Genomic DNA, 12,792 nt, shown 5'->3' with positions numbered 1-12,792 from the left:
TTAACCCCTAAACCAAGGCCCCCCCACATCGCAAACACTAAAATAAATATTTTAACCCCTAATCTGCCGAACCGGACATCGCCGCCACTATAATAAATATGTTAACCCCTAAACCACTCCACTCCCGCATCGCAAACACTATTTAAATATTATTAACACCTAATCTGCCGGCCCTAACATCGCCGCCACCTACCTACATTTATTAAAACGAGGAACAAGAAAGAACTGACTTTAAGTGTTATTAATCTATCTGATGTATCACTTACTGAGGATCAGATCAGTGTTTTGTCCAAGGGTTTGGGCTTTGCTCCAACTTATAACTTTTCTACATTTAACACTCTTTTGGACATTAATAAATTTGTAAGAAAATTAGCATTGAAGAGACATTTGTTTTCTAATGATGCAATAGAGGCAGTAGATTTGAATAAGACTACCACTGCTCAATGTGTTACTGGTCTTGGTATTGGTTCTGGTTTCACTGTAATAAGCTCTGACTTTAGGGATGCTTGGTCCCTAGAACATTTAAAGGATTTGGATTCAGGTTATAGTCAGACTAGCGGACACTAGCATACCTAAACCAAACAAGGTGAAATCTGAGTTTTATCCTTTATCATCTAGGGGTATGTATCTTAATATGTTTCAGAAACAAATTGAGAAAGAGGTAATGGAGCTTGGTGAAACAAGTAGAATTAAAGATCAAAATACTAATATGCAGAAAAAGCAAAAGTTAGCCCTTAAACAGCTTGAAGATAATCATAGTCTAGTGATTAAAACATCTGATAAGGGTGGAAACGTTATTAAGCTTGATTATATTAAAGAAGCTCATAGGCAGTTATCCGATGGAGTCACTTACAGAAAGTTGTTGTGTAATCCAGAAAGAGATTTTACCAGAAAGCTCAACAAACTTTTGAAAGATGCAGTTGCTTTGGGTTTTATTACAGAGGAAGATGTTTTGTCTTTGATTCCTGTGTACCCTATGATGCCGGTCTTTCACCACCTGCCTAAAACACTTAAAGATATGAGGAACCCCCCAGGGCATCCTATTATATCAGGGATTGGCTCATTGTTTGAGCCATTATCTGAGTGGGTTGATGCGATCTTGCAACCCTTGGTGCAGGATCTCAGTAGTTATTCCAGTCATCTAATTTCAATTTTGAACCATGCTAAATGGCAAGATGATTACAGGTGTCATTTGACCAATAGGATTCTATCAGCCAATCGGAATTAAGGTAGGAAAAATCTGATTGGCTGATGTAAAAGTATGAAAGTATTAAGTTTTAAATAGGAATAATTTAGTTAATTGTAGTAATTTTATTTAGATTTATTTAAATTATATTTAAGTTAGGGGGTGCTAGGGTTAGGGTTAGACTTAGGTTTAGGGGTTAATAAATTTATTATAGTGGCGGCGATGTTGGGGACGGCAGATTAGGGGTTAATTAATGTAGGTAGGTTTTGGCGACATTGGGGGTGGCAGATTAGGGGTTCATAAGTATAATGTAGGTGGTAGCGGTGTCCGGAGCGGCAGTTTAGGGGTAAATAACATTATGCAGGTGTCGGCGATGTCAGGGGCAGCAGATTAGGGGTTAATAAGTGTAAGATTAGGGGTGTTTAGACTCGGGGTTCATGTTAGGGTGTTAGGTGTAGACATAAATGTATTTTCCCCATAGGAATCAATGGGGCTGCGTTAGGAGCTTTACGCTGCTTTTTTGCAGGTGTTTGGCTTTTTTTCAGCTGGCTCTCCCCATTGATTCCTATGGGGAAATCGTGCACGAGTAATAATTGTATTTGAATTGTTGATTTGCATCCTTTTGTGTGCCAAGTTCTTTAGTGGCTCAATTAAATGATTTGTTGAGTGGGTGAAAGAGCAGGGAAGAGAAAAGGTGTTCAATATGAGGATACTGCAATGGACCAGTTTGACAGATAGGTCTTGAACCAAGAGACAGCAGTGTTAGAAATCTCAAGTTTATGGAAGGAGGGGAGTTGAGTGTGTCAAAGGCAGCTGAGAGGTGGGATCTTTCTTTATCAGAAAGCTATTTTTGACCTTTGTGAGTGTTTTAGTGTAGTAAAGTGTAAACTGAATTAGTCTTAACCTGTATATTACTCACCTCTAGTATTTCATTTCTGTTCCTGCAGTCCCCTTGACCTTGCCTTATCTATATAAACTTTCTACCTCTGTGCTAGGTTACAGCCAGGGCTGACTCTGTAATTGGATCAGGTTTGACCACGATACCTAGGCAGCATTTGATCAGGTTGGAACATAGTAACAGCTAATAGTTTTTTTTTTAAAGATAAATTACTCTCATATTTGGTCCATGAGTGGTTATAAGCATGCTCTCATGTGAAACTTCAACTTCTTAATGGTAATCTTTGAGAGTGCTCACTGGGGTTGGGTTTATACTGGACAGAGAGTTGGAGGGTGTTATTTCATTCTTGGTTACAAACGTATCATCTCACACATAGACATTTTAGAATATGTGAACAATACTACAGCAATCACACACACATATGTACACACATGTTATAATTCATATACTGCAACTCAGGATAATGGTTTCTAGTTGCACTACCTAGTAGCGTGCAACCCAGTTTTGCTGGGTATTTATTTAGTGAAAAGTGAGTGGTTTCATAATACAAACTGCATTTACATGCAAATAAAGGTATCATTTAAATGGGACATTCTGGTCAAAATTTAAATGCACATAGATGAATAACATCTTTAAATAAAAACAAAATTTATGCTTACCTGATAAATGTATTTATTTCTTGACACGGTGAGTCCACGGGTCATCATCAATTAATGTTGGGAATATCACTCCTGACCAGCAGGAGGAGGCAAAGAGCACCACAGCAAAGCTGTTAAGTAACACTTCCCTACCCACAATCCCCCAGTAATTCAACCAAAGGCAAAGGAGAGAAAGGAAGCAACACAAGGTGCAGAGGGGCCTGAGATTTATATAACAAAAACTGTCTGAAAAAACAGGGCTGGCCATGGACTCACCGTGTAAAGAAATAAATACATTTATCAGGTAAGTATACATTTTTGTAAGACAGGTAACCTAAACAGAAGGCACCGCTGCTTAAAGAACCTTTCTCCCAAGAGAAGCCTCAGCCGAAGCAAAAAGATAAAAGTTAAAAACTAAGAAAAAGAATGTAAGGAAGACCAATTTGCAGCCATGCAAATCTGTTCCACAAAAGCTTCATTTAGAAACCACAAAAAGAAGAGACAGTCCTCATGAAATGAACCATAACTCTCTCAGGAGACTGCACCCCCGCAGTCTGAAAACCAAACGATTAAACTTCGCAACCAGAGAAAAGAGAAATAGCAGTAGTTTTCTGAGATAGAGAAAACAAACAAAAAAAACAACAGAATAAACAAATATAAAGCCCGCACAACATTCCAAGTTGTGCACACACGTTCCTCAAGAGATAAAAATGAGGACACAGAGAGCAAACATCAATTCCCAAACAAAATTCTCACTTATGAGAAAAAAACGCCTTATCTGAAAAGAGATAAAGCAAATCACACTGCAAGGCAGAGAGTACCTAAACTATCCGAGCAGAAGATATAGAAAAAAGAAAAATTTCAAGAAAAGATATAAAATCTTATGGAATGCTATAACTCAAACTGAGCCAGCTGCACAACCTTAAAAAACAAGGTTAAAACTCCAAGAGGAGCCACAAACTTAAACACAGGCCTGATACTGACCAGGATCTGACAAAAAAGATACGCGTCTGGCCCATCCACCAGACACTTTTGTAAAACAAGAATAACGCAGAAACCTGACTGACAAACCGTCCTTCAGACCGACCTGGAGAAGGACGAAACTCCTAGGAATCCTGATATCGCTTCCAAAAGTAATCCATGGACTCACCCCAATCAGGAAATTTACATCATACCTTATGGTAAAAGAAAATGGAAACAGACCTGAATTGTGGCCTCAATGACCTATTCAGGAAAACCACGCTTAGACAGAACTAAGCAAACAATCTCCAGGCAGAAAGCTTCAGAGAAAAGAAGTTGAATGAAAGAATAGACCCTGAATTAGAAGGCCCACCCTCAGGAACAACCACCAATGGCGGAAGAAACACAACTCCGCTAGGCCTGAAGACCAGACCCGGCGACTAAGAAGGAACTATATATATATATATATAGAATGTGAGCATCCGCCCACCGAACAATCCACACCAATCATGGCAAAAGAATTCCAGGTTCCTCCTGGGTGGTTAATGTAAACCACTGAGATGAAACTATACAACTAGAACCTGACAAAACGGATAAAACTGAGGCCAAGCCATCAGGGTATTGTAAATTGCTCTCCACTCCAAGATAGTTATGGGGAGAACGGCTCCCAAGACCATAGTCACGACCCATTACGGGCTGGCGACTGCGACTATTACTCAGGAAAGTCTCCTAAACAGATGTTTCTGAAGGAACCCAAAGATTCTGGAAAATTCGAATAACGATCCGGCTAAGTCTTGCAAGCAAAACGATCCCAGGGAAGAATCTCATGCCAACAGATCTAGATCTATCCTCCAGGATCACCACAAGATTCTCGCTCCACTATCTGAACATGCATAACCGCAGACTCTCATACAGGATCGAACAAAGGGATGATTTCCAATTAAGCAAACATCAGACCATTACCTCCAAACATTGAGACACTGAAATGCTAAACAGTAGAGTGCTGAAACAAGCAAGAGGAAGAAACTTCTATTTCCTGACCTCTGACAAAATATTTTCAGAGATAGGGAAAACTAATCTTGTCCCTAAGAAAGTACCCCTGTAGCTGGAACAAGGGAACTCATTTGTAGACACACATCCATTCGAGTAATGAAGCGAGACATCAAGATCTCAGAATGAGAGTTTGCTTGTTCCAAAGATGGCGCCTGAACCTAATGATGTTCAGGAATGGCACCACAGCAACTCCCTAAAAACCTTCAGAGACCCCTGGCAAAGCCAACTCCCGCATCGCAAACACTATTTAAATATTATTAACACCTAATCTGCCGGCCCTAACATCGCCGCCACCTACCTACATTTATTAAAACGAGGAACAAGAAAGAACTGACTTTAAGTGTTATTAATCTATCTGATGTATCACTTACTGAGGATCAGATCAGTGTTTTGTCCAAGGGTTTGGGCTTTGCTCCAACTTATAACTTTTCTACATTTAACACTCTTTTGGACATTAATAAATTTGTAAGAAAATTAGCATTGAAGAGACATTTGTTTTCTAATGATGCAATAGAGGCAGTAGATTTGAATAAGACTACCACTGCTCAATGTGTTACTGGTCTTGGTATTGGTTCTGGTTTCACTGTAATAAGCTCTGACTTTAGGGATGCTTGGTCCCTAGAACATTTAAAGGATTTGGATTCAGGTTATAGTCAGACTAGCGGACACTAGCATACCTAAACCAAACAAGGTGAAATCTGAGTTTTATCCTTTATCATCTAGGGGTATGTATCTTAATATGTTTCAGAAACAAATTGAGAAAGAGGTAATGGAGCTTGGTGAAACAAGTAGAATTAAAGATCAAAATACTAATATGCAGAAAAAGCAAAAGTTAGCCCTTAAACAGCTTGAAGATAATCATAGTCTAGTGATTAAAACATCTGATAAGGGTGGAAACGTTATTAAGCTTGATTATATTAAAGAAGCTCATAGGCAGTTATCCGATGGAGTCACTTACAGAAAGTTGTTGTGTAATCCAGAAAGAGATTTTACCAGAAAGCTCAACAAACTTTTGAAAGATGCAGTTGCTTTGGGTTTTATGACAGAGGAAGATGTTTTGTCTTTGATTCCTGTGTACCCTATGATGCCGGTCTTTCACCACCTGCCTAAAACACTTAAAGATATGAGGAACCCCCCAGGGCATCCTATTATATCAGGGATTGGCTCATTGTTTGAGCCATTATCTGAGTGGGTTGATGCGATCTTGCAACCCTTGGTGCAGGATCTCAGTAGTTATTCCAGTCATCTAATTTCAATTTTGAACCATGCTAAATGGCAAGATGATTACAGGTGTCATTTGACCAATAGGATTCTATCAGCCAATCGGAATTAAGGTAGGAAAAATCTGATTGGCTGATGTAAAAGTATGAAAGTATTAAGTTTTAAATAGGAATAATTTAGTTAATTGTAGTAATTTTATTTAGATTTATTGAAATTATATTTAAGTTAGGGGGTGCTAGGGTTAGGGTTAGACTTAGGTTTAGGGGTTAATAAATTTATTATAGTGGCGGCGATGTTGGGGGCGGCAGATTAGGGGTTAATTAATGTAGGTAGGTTTTGGCGACATTGGGGGCGGCAGATTAGGGGTTCATAAGTATAATGTAGGTGGCAGCGGTGTCCGGAGCGGCAGTTTAGGGGTAAATAACATTATGCAGGTGTCGGCGATGTCAGGGGCAGCAGATTAGGGGTTAATAAGTGTAAGATTAGGGGTGTTTAGACTCGGGGTTCATGTTAGGGTGTTAGGTGTAGACATAAATGTATTTTCCCCATAGGAATCAATGGGGCTGCGTTAGGAGCTTTACGCTGCTTTTTTGCAGGTGTTTGGCTTTTTTTCAGCTGGCTCTCCCCATTGATTCCTATGGGGAAATCGTGCACAAGCAATAATTGTATATGAATTGTTGATTTGCATCCTTTTGTGTGCCAAGTTCTTTAGTGGCTCAATTAAATGATTTGTTGAGTGGGTGAAAGAGCAGGGAAGATAAAAGGTGTTCAATATGAGGATACTGCAATGGACCAGTTTGACAGATAGGTCTTGAACCAAGAGACAGCAGTGTTAGAAATCTCAAGTTTATGGAAGGAGGGGATTTGAGTGTGTCAAAGGCAGCTGAGAGGTGGGATCTTTCTTTATCAGAAAGCTATTTTTGACCTTTGTGAGTGTTTTAGTGTAGTAAAGTTTAAACTGAATTAGTCTTAACCTGTATATTACTCACCTCTAGTATTTCATTTCTGTTCCTGCAGTCCCCTTGACCTTGCCTTATCTATATAAACTTTCTACCTCTGTGCTAGGTTACAGCCAGGGCTGACTCTGTAATTGGATCAGGTTTGACCACGATACCTAGGCAGCATTTGATCAGGTTGGAACATAGGAACAGCTAATAGTTTTTTTTTTAAAGATAAATTACTCTCATATTTGGTCCATGAGTGGTTATAAGCATGCTCTCATGTGAAACTTCAACTTCTTAATGGTAATCTTTGAGAGTGCTCACTGGGGTTGGGTTTATACTGGACAGAGAGTTGGAGGGTGTTATTTCATTCTTGGTTACAAACGTATCATCTCACACATAGACATTTTAGAATATGTGAACAATACTACAGCAATCACACACACATATGTACACACATGTTATAATTCATATACTGCAACTCAGGATAATGGTTTCTAGTTGCACTACCTAGTAGCGTGCAACCCAGTTTTGCTGGGTATTTATTTAGTGAAAAGTGAGTGGTTTCATAATACAAACTGCATTTACATGCAAATAAAGGTATCATTTAAATGGGACATTCCGGTCAAAATTTAAATGCACATAGATGAATAACATCTTTAAATAAAAACAAAATTTATGCTTACCTGATAAATGTATTTATTTCTTGACACGGTGAGTCCACGGGTCATCATCAATTAATGTTGGGAATATCACTCCTGACCAGCAGGAGGAGGCAAAGAGCACCACAGCAAAGCTGTTAAGTAACACTTCCCTACCCACAATCCCCCAGTAATTCAACCAAAGGCAAAGGAGAGAAAGGAAGCAACACAAGGTGCAGAGGGGCCTGAGATTTATATAACAAAAACTGTCTGAAAAAACAGGGCTGGCCATGGACTCACCGTGTAAAGAAATAAATACATTTATCAGGTAAGTACACATTTTTGTAAGACAGGTAACCTAAACAGAAGGCACCGCTGCTTAAAGAACCTTTCTCCCAAGAGAAGCCTCAGCCGAAGCAAAAAGATAAAAGTTAAAAACTAAGAAAAAGAATGTAAGGAAGACCAATTTGCAGCCATGCAAATCTGTTCCACAAAAGCTTCATTTAGAAACCACAAAAAGAAGAGACAGTCCTCATGAAATGAACCATAACTCTCTCAGGAGACTGCACCCCCGCAGTCTGAAAACCAAACGATTAAACTTCTCAACCAGAGAAAAGAGAAATAGCAGTAGTTTTCTGAGATAGAGAAAACAAAAAAAACAAAAAACAACAGAATAAACAAATATAAAGCCCGCACAACATTCCAAGTTGTGCACACACGTTCCTCAAGAGATAAAAATGAGGACACAGAGAGCAAACATCAATTCCCAAACAAAATTCTCACTTATGAGAAAAAAACGCCTTATCTGAAAAGAGATAAAGCAAATCACACTGCAAGGCAGAGAGTACCTAAACTATCCGAGCAGAAGATATAGAAAAAAGAAAAATTTCAAGAAAAGATATAAAATCTTATGGAATGCTATAACTCAAACTGAGCCAGCTGCACAACCTTAAAAAACAAGGTTAAAACTCCAAGAGGAGCCACAAACTTAAACACAGGCCTGATACTGACCAGGATCTGACAAAAAAGATACGCGTCTGGCCCATCCACCAGACACTTTTGTAAAACAAGAATAACGCAGAAACCTGACTGACAAACCGTCCTTCAGACCGACCTGGAGAAGGACGAAACTCCTAGGAATCCTGATATCGCTTCCAAAAGTAATCCATGGACTCACCCCAATCAGGAAATTTACATCATACCTTATGGTAAAAGAAAATGGAAACAGACCTGAATTGTGGCCTCAATGACCTATTCAGGAAAACCACGCTTAGACAGAACTAAGCAAACAATCTCCAGGCAGAAAGCTTCAGAGAAAAGAAGTTGAATGAAAGAATAGACCCTGAATTAGAAGGCCCACCCTCAGGAACAACCACCAATGGCGGAAGAAACACAACTCCGCTAGGCCTGAAGACCAGACCCGGCGACTAAGAAGGAACTATATATATATATATATATATATATATATATATATATATATATATATATATATAGAATGTGAGCATCCGCCCACCGAACAATCCACACCAATCATGGCAAAAGAATTCCAGGTTCCTCCTGGGTGGTTAATGTAAACCACTGAGATGAAACTATGCAACTAGAACCTGACAAAACGGATAAAACTGAGGCCAAGCCATCAGGGTATTGTAAATTGCTCTCCACTCCAAGATAGTTATGGGGAGAATGGCTCCCAAGACCATAGTCACGACCCATTGCGGGCTGGCGACTGCGACTATTACTCAGGAAAGTCTCCTAAACAGATGTTTCTGAAGGAACCCAAAGATTCTGGAAAATGCGAATAACGATCCCGCTAAGTCTTGCAAGCAAAACGATCCCAGGGAAGAATCTCATGCCAACAGATCTAGATCTATCCTCCAGGATCACCACAAGATTCTCGCTCCACTATCTGAACATGCATAACCGCAGACTCTCATACAGGATCGAAAAAGAGGGATGATTTCCAATTAAGCAAACATCAGACCATTAACTCCAAACATTGAGACACTGAAATGCTAAACAGTATAGTGCTAAAACAAGCAAGAGGAAGAAACTTCTATTTCCTGACCTCTGACAAAATATTTTCAGAGATAGGGAAAACTAATCTTGTCCCTAAGAAAGTACCCCTGTAGCTGGAACAAGGGAACTCATTTGTAGACACACATCCATTCGAGTAATGAAGCGAGACATCAAGATCTCAGAATGAGAGTTTGCTTGTTCCAAAGATGGCGCCTGAACCTAATGATGTTCAGGAATGGCACCACAGCAACTCCCTAAAAACCTTCAGAGACCCCTGGCAAAGCCAACAGGAAGAACCAAAAACTGAAATTGTTTGACAGAAAAGCCAACCTCTGGAACTTGGAATGCACATCCTCCAGGACTATGGTCACAATGAACTGACCCGTCTAGATCAAAAGGCAGAATGGAATCACTGGTTTCCATTTGAAGAATGAGACCTTGAGACAATGAGTTGAGACACTTCAGGTCTACTAAAGGTTGAAAAATTCCCTCCTTATCGGGAGCCTCAACAGGAATGATAAATCCTAGGCCCCGTTCTCTTACATGGACTGGAATTATCACTCACAGGGAAGAGAAGTCCCAAACACACTACCAAGAATGTCTCACAGTTATCTGTCCTGCAGATAAAATTGAGAGATGGAACCTGCCTCATACAGGGAAGGAATGACTATAATGTAGAAACCCTGAAGTACTATGTCCACAGACTATCGGGGATATCTCGAAACTATGTTTGCAGACAAACAGAAAGAATCAATCCCGTACTGAGGGCAGATTCCTCTATATCCAAATTGTACGGATGCACCAGAAAACCTGGACTCATAGGAAAAATCCACTGCTAACACAGCAAAGCCAGATCTAGCTCCTGGCTGAAATTGCTTGGAAGCATAGAGATAAAGAATTGGCTAGCTTAAGAGCCTTAATTCTGTACTGGATCTACTCCAAACAAGACTCTACTGTCACCAGCTTAGTCCATAGATCCTGAAAAAAAAATTCAGTTATCCTCTCTAGTAAACGTATTTCTCTAGCCAGAGTAGAAATGCCCTACTCCTCTAGGCACCGTGCACCCTGATATTTAACGGAGACAGTGACAGGAAACATCTTGTTAAAGACAGGAGATGGGAAAAAAGGAACCCAGACTTCTCCTATTCCTGTGAAAAATCTCCTAGCACAGCCTGGAACATGAAACAATTCTTCCAGGAGCATCCTAGTACTTAGGAAGATTACTGGATTCTTTAGTGTTGATAACAACATACATAACGGAGTCACTCCAAAGTAGCCAAAACCTCTTTAAACAATATACAAAGGTGTTCAAGATGAAATCTGAAGAATACTACTCCAGCATCAGATGAAGGAATTATACTGTCCAAATCTGAGATTTCACTCTCAGAGGCTACTGACTTATCCTCCTCATCAGACCTATGAGGCAGACAACCAGTGAAGCAGCAGGAGGTACAGAAACCTTACTATCTGAATCTCTAACATTCCTCTTGCGATTTCCGATCAGTAAAGGAAAAATCAGAAAATGTCACAGACACCACAGAAGATACCTGTGCAGCAATCTCTGCCAGCAAATAACTCCTCCCGGAGATTGAGAGGAACTGCATAGACAAAAAACAGTATCATCCTAAGAGACATTAGCTCATCTAATATTCATGCAGCACAAATATGACAAGCCACAAAATGCTACAGGGCATAGCAGTCTATAACAATCCTGAAGCACCCACATCCTGGCATTTAATATTTATATAACAGAGGGGAGGTTATGAAACACATCAGGAAAAACATATATAGATGAATGGAAAAGTGCCCCCAAACATAGGTGTGAAAGAAAACAAACCTATAATTAAAAGAATATAACCTCTAACATTAGTGAATAAAAACTCGAGAGGGAGCACTATACAGGGGATTGTAACAACTAAAACATTAAAGATTGATTGGGAGTTGAAATCTGTAACGCCTCCTTAAAGCCACCCATAATTAAAGGACCGTGTCACTCAACACACAGCAGGTAATAAATTCAAACACACATCTCCGAAGCATTACACATACCCACAATTACGCCATAAATCCGTTGCAATGGAAAAACAAAAAGGAGAGCGAGTCACATGCCCTAACTTACTAGAATTGGACTAGTGCGCTTATCTGCCATAATAAAGGAGAAGAGGGGGGAACGTTTCATATGCCCTGCACAGAACATTGCCTCGAACGGAATAAATGGTGCTTACCCACCATACTGAGGGAAGAAGAGGGCGAGAACAAACAAAGCCCATAGAAAGAGCGGCAAACTAAAGTTAACTGCGGGTCTCACACTGTCTTAAAAAAACTCAGAAACCCGCGCTAAAAACGAAAAATAAATAAATTAAAAGCTTCTTCCCTTCACTCGAATTGATATCTGTAATGCCTGTCTTGTACATTAGTTCAGAACCTCTGAAATATAAATATGTGCCGTTCATCTCAGAACCTCTAGGACTCGGGTGTCTATGCTAGGAGTCTGTGTAAAAGCAATCTGTGCTATATCAGCTATCAGATTATCAGAGGGACATTATGTACCTCTATCTAAACATAGCCATGTAAAATTCAACCTGTACATAACAAAATAAACATTGAACTACAACACAATAATTAGTCAGGGATACTTCCACAAAGAATTAAGCCTTAGTCTCCTAAAGTCACAATAAGTGCCTACGTCCTGCCCAAGATATCCTTTCTCAGGATATACATGTCCCATAATGATGCAGAATAATTCCAGAAGTGCATGTCCCCCGAGCATAGAAGATCAAGCACTTACCTGCATCTAGCCGTCTGGCAGGAGGACAGCTCACCTGGTTTGAGAGGCACCCTCCTCACATAGACCCTTGGAAAACAAAAAAGACTGAATATACCTACTCAAGCTTTTTAACAACAGGGAAGCAACAACTGTTTGGGAGGTGCAGTGAGGATTATACCCCACAATTTCCCAAATGCTTAAAAGCCACCACTGCTCTACTGAAGAGACTGACATGAACTACAGCTAAACCCCAGGAAAAAAATAGAGGAAACCTGCTCTGCTCAAAAATAGTAAAATCTTGATTGAAGAATCTTCTATCAGACACCGAAACTTTACCACCTCCTTGCAACGCTGTAAAGAGAATGACTGGGGGATTGTGGGTAGGGAAGTGATACTTAACAGCTTTGCTGTGGTGCTCTTTGCCTCCTCCTGCTGGTCAGGAGTGATATTCCCAACAGTAATTGATTATGA

The sequence above is a fragment of the Bombina bombina genome, chromosome 4 (assembly GCF_027579735.1).
Source record: "Bombina bombina isolate aBomBom1 chromosome 4, aBomBom1.pri, whole genome shotgun sequence".
NCBI classification, from domain to species: domain Eukaryota; kingdom Metazoa; phylum Chordata; class Amphibia; order Anura; family Bombinatoridae; genus Bombina; species Bombina bombina.
The sequence above is the reverse complement of the archived record's forward strand: the minus strand, read 5'-3'. Positions refer to the sequence as shown.